Source organism: Argiope bruennichi, chromosome 11 (genome assembly GCF_947563725.1).
Source record: "Argiope bruennichi chromosome 11, qqArgBrue1.1, whole genome shotgun sequence".
NCBI classification, from domain to species: Eukaryota; Metazoa; Arthropoda; class Arachnida; order Araneae; family Araneidae; genus Argiope; species Argiope bruennichi.
Window position 1 is genome coordinate 9,342,357 of NC_079161.1, and position 12,399 is coordinate 9,354,755.

Sequence of the window (12,399 nt, forward strand, 5' to 3'; positions counted from 1 at the left end):
TTAGGGGAAGTAGAAATTATATTGCAGACAATTCTAAAGGTATTCTTGAAAATAATAAAGGAAATAAGACAATATCAAAGAATAAAGTATATAATCTTACCTTTAGTCTAATAAAGGTATCTACTTTATATTCTAAAGCAAATACTTTTACAATTTTCGAAACCGAATCAAGTGAGACTGGTGATTAGGAAAGACAGCAGTAGAAATAAGATACATTTTCTTGCAATTTTTCCTCCGGAGTAGTATATACATGTTGATTATATTACAGTGATTATTAATAACTTTCAAGGTTAACTACTTAAGGGATAGTTAACCTTGTCTGGATAGTTAACCTTGACTAGTTTGTCAGTGCATTCAAATAAAGATCGTTTTTTCAGTCTGGAAGACAAATTGACTTTCTCGAAGTACTGTGGGCTGTTGTATCATTTTCTACGATTAACTATACTTTTGGAAGATAAATAATGAATTTTATTAAAAATTAGCCTTTAATCACACATAATTAACCTTGTCAATCATTTTATAGAATATATTTACCTTTAGTGTTATTCGGAACAGTCCAGAACATTTCATTTGAATTTCGGAACCACAGTTGAAATTCGTGAAACTCTTTTTTTTTTTTTTTTTTTTTTTTTAATTTTCTTCTCACGTGTTACACCTTGTGCCAATTATAGAAAAGGCGGATATAAGCCAAAGACCTTATAATTGCATTCAGAAAAAAATAAATAGACATAACAACCTTTAATTGTTAAGAATTGGACGTTGTTTTGTTTTGAGTATCCCCCCCACCCCCCACTACATCGCGTTGTGGCCACGTGAAGGAGAGAACAAAATCGAAATAGAAAAAAATCTTTGTTATCAAAGCTGATGGTTTCGAAATTTCTTCCATTTGCTTTTAGAAATTAAAAGAAAACAGGTGTTTGCTCTTTGACACTAGCATAAACCTGAATGGGACATGAATGAAGTCGAAAATTCTATTTTCTCGCCAAATAAGCTTACACCTCCGGCCAAAAAAAAAAAAAAAAAAAAAATCAAATAATTCTTTTTATCTTGGAAGTTCCATTTGCGGTTATTTGCTTCGCGATATTCGCTCATCTATGGAATGTTCTAGAACATCCACATTCTTACACAGCAAAAACAACACAACTTAACATACGCTTGTAAGTTCGTTATGTCCTACAATGTTGAAGGGAATAATCACATTTTGTTTGTTTTTCGTTTTGATAAGTTGATTATTAGGTTAATACATAACTATGTTAATTAATGGTGATATAAATAATAACATTAAAAAAGAACATTTTGCGCACAGTTTTTTTTTTCCCTTTATTACTTTCTTGTAAGCGAAGTACAGAAAAAATATTGTAATGGCTTAAAACTTCGAGCTCCAGATTTTGATGTATCTCCGCTTTTAGATCCCCTTGAGTTCGAAAAAATACATTTTTGGTATTATGTCTTTCCATCTGTGACAAAAATAACTCAAAACCGCTTTGAGTTAGATGGGTGAAATTTGGTGTATGGCCTTTAAACCAAATTTATAGATTTTCATCACATTTTGAGCAGAATCTATTCAGTGTTTTAGTTTCATTAACATCCCGTTGTAGAGCAACACTAGGGCTATTTTGGGACGGACTTCGCCATTTTGAACCACGGTCAGATGACGAGGAGACGACACCTGAGCTGGCACCCACCTCTCCACACCACGCCCCACAAGTGGGAGGACGTTTGGCCACCCTGACAGATTTAACGTGCAACAGACCCCCTTGCACGATGGTTCTTCGGTGGAACCGGGTCTCGAACCTAAAAACCCTACGGTTAATGAGCTGAGACCTTACCAACAGGCCACCGCAGCCCTCAGAATCTATTCAGAAGAAGCCTGTAACTTAATATAAGTTCACACTTTTATGTCAACACGATAACACAAAAATGCAATAATTTAAATATATTAAATTTGTGAGTTACAGATGATTGACTTGTGAGTTACAAGTATGTGAGTTTGCGATTGCAATTGTAGTTGTTTTTGGTTTGTCAAATTTTGTCTTTAATCAATCGGCTGAGGAAAACATGAGCCTAGAAGACAGATAAATTCACCTTTATTACCGAGTATGCGAATACCCTTTTAATATTTATTTTATGACTAAGAACATATTTGTTTTCCGTCAAACTGCATGTTATTCCAAAAAATTATAAGCATGTTTGTATAATTAATTTATTAGATTTATTTTTGTTTATTTTATTTGTTTTAGAGGAACAAGAGTTTTAATCTAGAATAGCATTTGTTAACTTGAAACGTAATGTCGCTTATCGCAGTTAGAATTCCTGGGGGGAAATAGGGATCGTGACCCTCAAAACACAAAGCGAATAACAAACAGAAAACATCAATACAAGAGAAAAATAAGATTCGTATAATTTTATTTACTTGCTTAAATTTCAGCAAATTTTGTCTATCACTTCGTTCAAATGGGAGTAGCACATAGCCGTCAGATTTTCCATAGCCATCAGAGATTGTTTGCAAGTTGTTGGCGGCCAGCTCATTCGCCGTCATTATTGGTTATTAAACATTTCAATTGAAATTGAATGAATTCAATTGAAATTGAATCAATTGAATTCAATTGAAATTGAATCAGTTGAATTGAATTTTCTTAAAGACACCCTCATCAAACTATTTCCTTATCTTCAAATCTTGGTATGGCATTGGATATAGTATTCTAGTATCATTTCTCTTATTTCCTATCATTTCACCTAAATTTAGAACTTCAAGTTGAAACTGAAGTAATGAACCTTTCAACTAATCTTAAACCTTTCTCCATGAGATGAATCATCTATATATTTAAAATTAGCCGCTTTGGCAAACAATTGTATCGTCGAGAAAATGGGTAGTTTTGACTTTCTTTTAAATTACTTATGCATTATTTAATGTTCATGATTCTTTCAAATATTTGTGTTTATGTGATTTTAGTATTTGTCATTTTTGTTTTTATTTAATTATTTAATTTGTATTTTTTATTCTTTGTATACTTATTCATATAGTAAAAATGAACACTGAACATAGATGGCGCAGTATGCTCTGGATCATTTGTATGTTTGGAATGTGAGGGAAGCGCACTTAAGCATTTTCATTTGTAAACACTTCAACCAGAGAGTTGGTGTGAAACTGGTGCAAGCAGGCACCGCTCGCTCTTTTGTTAGCGGCAAAAAGAATTATTCGTTCGCTCTTTGTTAGCGGCAATTTCTACTTTTAAATGTATATATTATGTGTTTCCTTATATGTGTGTGATCATCGTCCATGTGTGTTGTTATATGCGTGTGCGTGCGAAAATAAATCAGAAAAAGACAAGAAAGCATCTTTCCTTGGATTAAACCTAGCTACAATTTGTAAGCATCAAATGATGAGAAACATAAAAGCCGTATAATTTTAAAAGCCTATTAAAAATGTAAAACGTAAATAAAATAAAAAACGTTGCTCTTGGAATAATTTCACTTTCCTGGTGTTTCCTGGTTTCTTAATTTCACTTTTTCTTTTTTATCTGGTTGGCCGGGTATGTTGATTATATTTGACCTCAGACAAATCATTTAGATATTTCCTGTTCACGATTTTACCAAATTGTTTGACATTAAGGCTATGCCATTTTAAATGTTTTACTTAAGTCCTTTTTATTGTGTATATAAATTTTCCTAATAAGGGCAGTTCCATAATATCTCACATCATAGCGTTATTAAAATCGTAAATATCCGGTTATTCTATTTTGGAAATTTCAAGATATTGTAGCTTCATCTTTTTATTGTCTCTTAAACTAAGCAGATATATTAAACAGAATGCGACTTCTTAAATTTATCAAATTTTGAACCAAATTCAAAAAGGGCTTGACCGTCTGTCGGTCTGTACTTTCAGAAACACGCAAACGCGAACTTAAATATATCAAATTCGGTATGTGAATATGTGACTACAAGTGTAGTTAGTTCTATGTCGAATTTCAGTCGTTTGGGAAAAATGGGTCTAAAACACAAATTCGATTATTAACCGCATGTCAGGAATTATTCACCAAAACACTCCCTAAGCATAGATTCAGTAAAAATGTTAAATTCACGCCAAAGTTTAATATTTTGTAACTATTTTTCGCCAAATGCCATACAATGCCATTTCTGAATAATAACTTTATTAAAGAGTATATTAAAAAAAATTGAGTTGACCTCTTTCGCTCATTGGAAGTAGATATTCGTTTGAATGCTAGTACTATGCCATGCACTTTTCTGCTATAATTAAAAGTATATTTTTAAAAATAGAATTCGAATGAAGCTAAAATTTGGATTAGAGTTTGGAATTCTTTTAAATTATATGTATAGAATTGCGAAGACAGTAAACAATTCCTAATATTCTCGTTCGCCAAATTTACGGTCGGCGTTTGGAGTCATTTCATGTACATCTGGTCCACATAGTTAGCGGTTTTTTGATGGAAAAAGGACTCAGAATTTCGACCCGTATTACCGAGTATCAGTGAAGACTGCGGTGGCCTGGTCGTGTGGTCCCGGCTTCGGAGCCGGGAGGGGGGGGGCTTCAGATGCGAGACCCGATTCCACCAAAGAACCGTCGTGTAAGCCGGTCTGGTGAGCGTTAAATTAAAAGGTTCGTCCTAAAATAGCCCTAGTGTTGCTTTAAAACGTGAAGTTAATATAAACTAAACTAAACCGAGTGTTAGTATATTTATCAAACCATCAGGAGTGGTCTTCTCAAATCTTTCTTTCTTACTCTCTGATAAAGGTGTTATTTTTCACGCTACGGAAAAAAATTGTGAACCTTGAATAAGCCACAGAATACCTTATGTGGCATTGGCGTATATAAGTTATTAAAAATTAACCTTTATCATGAATTTATCATTTCCACTGAATCTATCGTGTGAGTCTTGGCGAGAATTTTGGCAGTTAAATTCTGGTATGCAGTTAATAGTATCCGAAAATCGAATTTGTAATTTTGTTGCTTTTCTCACATTCTGTTTTCTGTTTTGTACTTATCCTACTAATTTACGTTCACATAGGAGGACAGACAAACATTCTCTAAAAGGAATGAGCTCAACATTTGATAGATATCTATAAATTGGATGCAAAGATTGTATACCAAATTTCATCTGTTTAGCTCAAAGCCCTTTTGAGTTATCTTTATCATAGACAGACACTCATTTTCCAAAAATGTGTTTTACGAATCCGGGGAAAGCTTCAAGACTCTTCAAAATTTCGAGTTTGATTTGACAATTGCAATATATTTATTACTTATTATAATTTTTTGACAGTTGGATTGCAATATAATATTACAATATATTTACACTGATTTTTTTGACAATCTCTATATTTTGCATATGAGAAAATAAAATTAATGCGAGTCGTGGACATAAGCTTTGTTTTTCCTTAGAAAACAAAATTTAGTATAACCAACAACATGGATGCTTTTGCCATAAAAATCTAAAATGCTTAAAGTAGAGAAAAAATTGTTGTGATCTTATTTTGTTAGAAACAAGGAAAATGGCGTATTCGTCTTGAAATAAATTGTGCGAAAACTACCCAGCATGGTACTCATATCTTTCACCCTGCTGGTTCCGAACAGTAGGAAACTAGGGATTCCCGTTAATTAGGTTGTACTGTATAAATTGTTTTTGACTGTTTTCAAAATTCGAGATGATTCAGATCTTGAAGCGAGCCCAGATAAGACGGAAAGGAAGGGGAGAGGGAAGGTAATGAAATGTTTTTCCAAGAACTACATAAATACGTTATTTAAAATGGAGCCTTAAAATGAGGAACTGAAGAATGGAAATAGGAAATATATTTATTATGAAATTACAAATTTCACGAGATCGAAAAGTAAATGTTAGGGCACTTAATGCGTTTTCCAGTCGTACTTCGTACTCCTTTTTCTCCTTTCAATTTGAATACAGTCTTCTCTAAGATTAATATTTTTACTTAGCAATGTACCCCCAAAGTCCTGTTGTGTAATTTCAACGTGGCGGGCAGCGTTCCTAGGCTAAATAGACAGAAGTATTTACTTCTGGAAGAGTCGTTTAAGACATAAAGGGTATTCCATATCTCTCAGTTTAAGTATATTGATGGATGATATTTTAAAGAAACACTAGGACCATTTCGGGTGAAACCTCGTAATTTTGAAGACGGTCAGATGAAGAGGACGACATCTGAGCTGGCACTCCTTCTCCTTACATTCACACCATACCAGCGGGAGGACGTTCAGCCCCGATGAAATGAACGTATTTCGGATCCGCTTACACAGCAGATTCGAGGGTTGGATCTGGAACCCTCCAGTCCCGAAATGGATAACTTACCATCAGGCCACAGTGATCCTATCGCATATTTCCTAGCTAAAACGAGCAGGCATTTGGGGCTAAGTCAGCCTTTATTTTCCTCCGGTGAACCAGTTTTTCAAACCATTTAAGAAGTGTCTTTCCCTGAACTATGAATAATTTTTTTTCAGTTTTAGATACATGGACTAGCAAAGTCAGACCCTCTGGAATGAGTAACAGCAGCAATATAATTATTGAATACACGAGCAGACATTAAGTAGCTGATAAAATGATAATGGCCGCGAAAGTTAATCTTAGTACTTAAGATATTCTGAAGACCACCCACAATATTATGTATAATACAATAGTTATGCAATAATAGTATAAAAATAAACAATAATAGTATAATTACAATATTTATGCAATAATAGCTTAATGGTATACTATAATTACAATATTTATATGACTGATTCAATATGACAATGAAGCTACTTAGTTTCAGCTGCTTAGAGCGTGTTGGACAGTTCCATCGCTTTTCAGGTTGAAACTGATGTAGTGACTACGTTTCAACATGTTTTGTTTTTGTTTTTGTTAATACTTTTTTCATTTCAAGTCATCAGTTCTACTGTAACTAGATTTCATTTCAATATTCCAAACTAATGAGATTTTAACGAGATGATAATATATATAGGCACATTAAAGAAAAAAAAACCATGTCACAGTCAAAGAATCATTCTTGGTCAATCATTTCATATTCAATGACCTATACATACAACTTAATGACTGATGTCATTAAGTTGTAAGTATAAGTTCAAGTGTGTACATACAACTTAATGACTGATGTCATTAAGTTGTATGTACACACTTGAAACTTCGAAAATCGTTCAAAATATTGAATATTTTTTTATTGCTTAATAATGTGCTCTGATCCTTTAGCTTTCAAACGATACCAAGATGTTGTCAATATTCGAAATATTTCTCAAATTATAATTATTTTTCTTGAGGTGCTTTCATTAAAAACTCTAGTTACGGTGTTTTCAAAACTCATTTTATGAAGAATGATATTTTTCCACTATGTTGCTTCATTCAAACAATCATAACTCAACAAGAAATGAACCAAATACAGTTATTTATATATCAAAATAATCTGTATGAAAAAGCGGATGTTTTGTGTCTTAAAGTTATATTTATAGAAATAAATTTTTAATAGCAATTGAAAAGTTAAAATTAGAGAAAAAATCTCGCTTTTTCTATTCATCGTTGATGAAAAAATTGTTTAAAAAAATATTTTTATAACTTGTTTGAGGCAGACAACATCAAGACTAATATTAGGCATAATTTCCAACTAGAATTGTGTGTCTATACAAATTAGAATTTAAGATATTATGTTTAAAAAAATAGGCTAATTAGCTCATTAAATATTATTTAATTAATTAATAATTAGTGTAATATGCTTTTTTTTCTTACTGAAATGAGTTGAAACATATATTAATGACCTACTGTGAAAAAACTGGATTTTTAAAGTTAAAATTTAAAATAAAAATCTTCTAGTGTGTACGTACATCCTTAAAAATGTTTTTGAGTTTTCAATGATGTAAATGTAACTTTGGTGTCATTATAATTTTTCTGGAAATGATCAACAAAGAGTAGGAAAGTTTTCCTTAATATACTGTTGACTTAAAATTCTAATTTAAATTTTAAAAAAAAAATAAGTGCTCCAAGGCCTACATTCCGACCCTCCAAAATACATCTTTGTGAAATTTGATTGTTCTGGGATCAATGATCTGTTCTGGAAAACGCTGAAGAATAGTTATTAGTCCCAACTAATAATTAGTCGTCTTTCATTGTGTGTATACTTTTCTAGTTTTCTGTCAATTTCCGTAAAATTTGAACTTTAAATTAAAGTGGATACTATTAAATTTCATTTAAAACTAAATCCTTTTTTCTGAAGCCAAACATGTTTTATTTTAAATATGAGTATAAAAAACAAACTCCTTTGGTGTTGAAATCTTTTTTGTACTATAGAATAATTTTCATAATTTATTCAAGAATTATTCAACAAAAAAATTTCTGCAATTCCTCATAAAATTGTAGTTTTAGTTTTACTTTCAAAATGATTTAAAAGGCGTAAACTTTATTGCTACGTTGGTTTCAAAACATTGGAAATGCTTTTCTAGTGGAAAATCTAATATGGACAGAGATTGTTTTGCATTCTTAATTCATTCAAAAAAACTAGAATCATCTGTAATTGACGAAACAAGATATTGCATCAGTTAGGCCGAGTGAAATTCATTAGCGCTATCATATTCACAATAAAAATAACTCTCTCGTTCGCAGAAGACAAACAAGCAAACGGGAGTGTTTCCTTCTAATTAAAATGCAACAGACGGCATAGTGAATAAACAATCAACTTAAATTTTGGACTTTATTCCGATTGACTAATAGCGACGGATCAGTCTGTGACGGTTTGTGAAGAGCACACACCATATTTTGTTTATTTTGCATCTTGTGTTTCATAATTATTAAGTTTGCATAAGAAGGACAGACGAACCAGTTGGATTTGATTCAAAATTAGAAAAAGGTTTAAAGTATCCGTGTAAGGTTGCACCCGGTTTTGAGTATTGGTGCGGATATTCTATGGTACCTGATACAACCGGTAATCGATATTTTTCTCATCAAGACATATCAAACACTATGTATTAATGGATGTTAACTGTAAAAACTCATATTCCTATTCAATTATTTCCTTACTTACAGCATAGGTTTTTATTTTTAATATTATATCTCTGATAACAAGTATTGAATTTTCGTTTCCTTTTTAACCAGTTAACTGTTTCGACCTCTTTGGAAAATGCGTATCTAAATTGTGTCGCAAAAATTCAGCGACGACGAGCACACTCGTTAAGCATAGTATGTATAATATAAAATTATATTGTAATAAAATGTTTTTATTTTTTATTACAATAATCACATTTATTTATTTGCATACGAAAGAAAAGAAACATAAAATATTAATTTATTATTTAATTTGCTGTTAGTTTAGTTGTATTAAAGTCCCGTTTTTAAAGCAACACTAAGGCTATTTTGAAACGGACCTTGTCATTTTGAACCGCGGTCAGATAACGAAGATACACCTGAGCTGGCACTCCCCTCTATACACCGCCCCACACCAGCAGGAGGACGTTTGGCCAGGACGGATTTAAAGTGCACCAGATCCGCTTACACAACGCTTCTTCGGTGGAATCCGGTCTCGAACCCGAAACCCTCCTGTTCCGAAGCAGAGACCTTACCACCAGGCCACCGCAGTCCTAATTTGCTGCTAGAGAATAGTATTGAGCAAAGCATGGCATAACGTACAGTAATCTTATTTGTTCCTTTGATTTCGACTTGGTCTCAAAATATTTTTTTTTAAATTTTGTGATTTTTTAAATTTTATAAGTTTAAGTTTTTACTGAAATTGCAATTCAACTGCTTTTTACTCGTGACGAATAAACTCGTCATAACGCAAAATGTTGTACTTTTTCCGTGACGAGTATATTCGTCAAAAACAGTTAATTGGTTAAGTATTTCATATATTTCTGATTATATTTAAAAATATAAATATCGTTTTCCTACGTAAATTTAATTAAATCGTTATATTCTGTAAATTCTATTCACGTTCTGCGTTTAAATTTTTTTATCAATTTATTTTATAATATTAATTTTGTTTTGCGAGTTACCTATATAAGACACGCTGCGTTTATTTATGCATAGAAAATCCCAACAATTTCTTGTATTTCATAAACATTGCTAGAAAAGATTTAAAAAAAAAAAACCCTTAAAGTACTTTTATGCTGAGTAACGATAAGAAAGGATATTTATAAACAGTTGGTATATTATAATAAATTTCTATATATTATTAATATATATTTATAAGCAGTACTGCAAGTTAATAGCGTTGCCGAGACAGAAATCGCAGACTAGAGTTGAGTGATACTGTATCGAATTGACACAGAATCGAATCGATACTTATCGCTTGCACATGTGCAGAAATAGACTGACTTGATAGATATGAGCGGATATAGATATTAATTTGCAGTGTTTAGTTATGCACGTCATATTTCATGGAAGGATAATAAGAGTAGACAAATGGACTGCAGTAGCCTGGTGTTAAGGTGTCCGCTTCGGAACCGGAGATTTTCAGGTTCTAGACTCGATTCCACCGAGGAACTGTTGTGTAAGCGGGTATGATGCACGTCAAATCCGTCAAGGGCAATCTTTCCGCTGGTGTGATGTGAAAATTTGGAATGGGGAGTGCCAGTTCAAGTGTCGTACTCGTCATCTGACCTCGGTTCAAAACTACGAGGTCCGTCCCAAAATATCCTTAGTGTTGCTTTGAAAAGGGACGTTATTATAATTGAACTGAAAGATTAGACAAATATTCTTTGTATCTGAAAGAGCGGGAATATATCCTTCCTAAAAGTGTATTTGGCGATTTATCCTATTTGAAACACTTCATGTGCGAGAAAGTAAAAAAGAATAAAAATAGGCAGAGGAACTCCTTTCTGAACAATTCTTTTATAACTGCTCGAATTTGCTTCCGAGTTAGTAATTTTTTTTTAACGATGTTGTTTATAAAATTAGTAACGTTCTATTTTGAAGCTACACTAGGATAACTAAAATGGGTGTTCTGTTTTGAAGTTACACTAGGATTACTCAAATGGGTGTTCTGTTTTGAAGTTACACTAGGATTACTCAAATGAGTGTTGCATTTTGAAATGACGCTAGAATTACTAAGATGGGTGTTCTGTTTTGAAGTTACACTAGGATTACTCAAATGGGTGTTGCATTTTGAAATGACGCTAGAATTACTAAGATGGGTGTTCTGTTTTGAAGTTACACTAGGATTACTCAAATGAGTGTTGCATTTTGAAATGACGCTAGAATTACTAAGATGGGTGTTCTGTTTTGAAGTTACACTAGGATTACTCAAATGGGAGTTGCATTTTGAAATGACGCTAGAATTACTAAGATGGGTGTTCTGTTTTGAAGTTACACTAGGATTACTCAAATGGGTGTTGCATTTTGAAATGACGCTAGAATTACTAAGATGGGTGTTGCAGTTCTGGACTGATAGACTGAAGTATCATCACATGATAGTCAGTAAAAATGCTAAATGTGCACAAATGTTGATATATCCTAGTTATTGTACCCTAAGACTTTCTTTGGGAGAATACCTTTATTAGGCAATATGTGATAAAGTGTTGAGGATATTTGTCCCCGTAGTTGAGATGACGCAAAAACATTCGTTTTGATAGTAATAAAAGTTTCTAGAAATTTTTCAAAATATCGGTTGGGGAAATTACTATTGACATTTATTAAACGATTTGTTATTAAAATATATCTATAAACACAGAAACTGAACGAAATTTGCTGTATTTTGTTGAAGAAATCGGACTTTGATCAGCTGATCATCTATAAATATTGTAATGCATATTTCTAAATATATAAGAGTATTTGCATTATAAAAAGTATGTACTGCATTTTAGTCTGCTATACAAATGTAACTCGGCTTCAGTTTTAAATGTCTCTAGTAATGACGATTATTATATTTTTCAATGAATATTATGATGTTTCAAAGAGTATTTCTTAATGTGAGGAATTAAAAGAAATGCCTGCAAAAAATTCGTTCTATTTGTAGGTTTTAAATGCAGAAAACAAGACGTTTTAATCAAATATTTTTTTATTTATAAATGTAATACAAAAATTTGTACAAATATATTTTAGGAACTCAACTGGTTAAAGGCTTCATATACTGAAAAAAAAATAAAAGAATGTCACTGAAAACTTTGCTTATAGTAGAAAAAATGTAATTTTATTTTCTTATTTTTTGACAAAACAATTCATTACTCTACAATAACACATTACACATTGTTTTGATATAAAAAGAATTTAATTTAAACGTTTTCGAATTTATTATAAATTTAAATTTTTTACTTATTGCCTTGAATTTCCCATTTACATAATGTTAAGTCATGCTATCGAGAGTCATTCTAATATATTTTGACTGAACTGAAGTCAAAATTTATGAGCTGTAAAAATATATTTTATTTCTTAACTGTTTTTGTCAGTTATACCCTTTTGC

At 32.0% G+C, this 12,399-nt stretch overlaps 2 protein-coding genes across 3 annotated transcripts in view; one reads left to right on the forward strand and one right to left on the reverse strand.

The window, feature by feature from the left end:
- Nucleotides 1-233, reverse strand: part of LOC129957522 (nose resistant to fluoxetine protein 6-like) — a 47,854-nt gene extending 47,621 nt beyond the window's left edge. The window contains exon 1 of the mRNA XM_056069862.1: nt 101-233. The gene's annotated coding sequence lies outside the window, so the exon portion shown is untranslated. The remainder of the gene's footprint in view (nt 1-100) is intronic.
- The window catches only part of LOC129957523 (uncharacterized), a 139,431-nt gene that overhangs the window by 26,407 nt on the left and 100,625 nt on the right, over nt 1-12,399 (forward strand). The gene's annotated exons all lie outside the window — the stretch shown is intronic.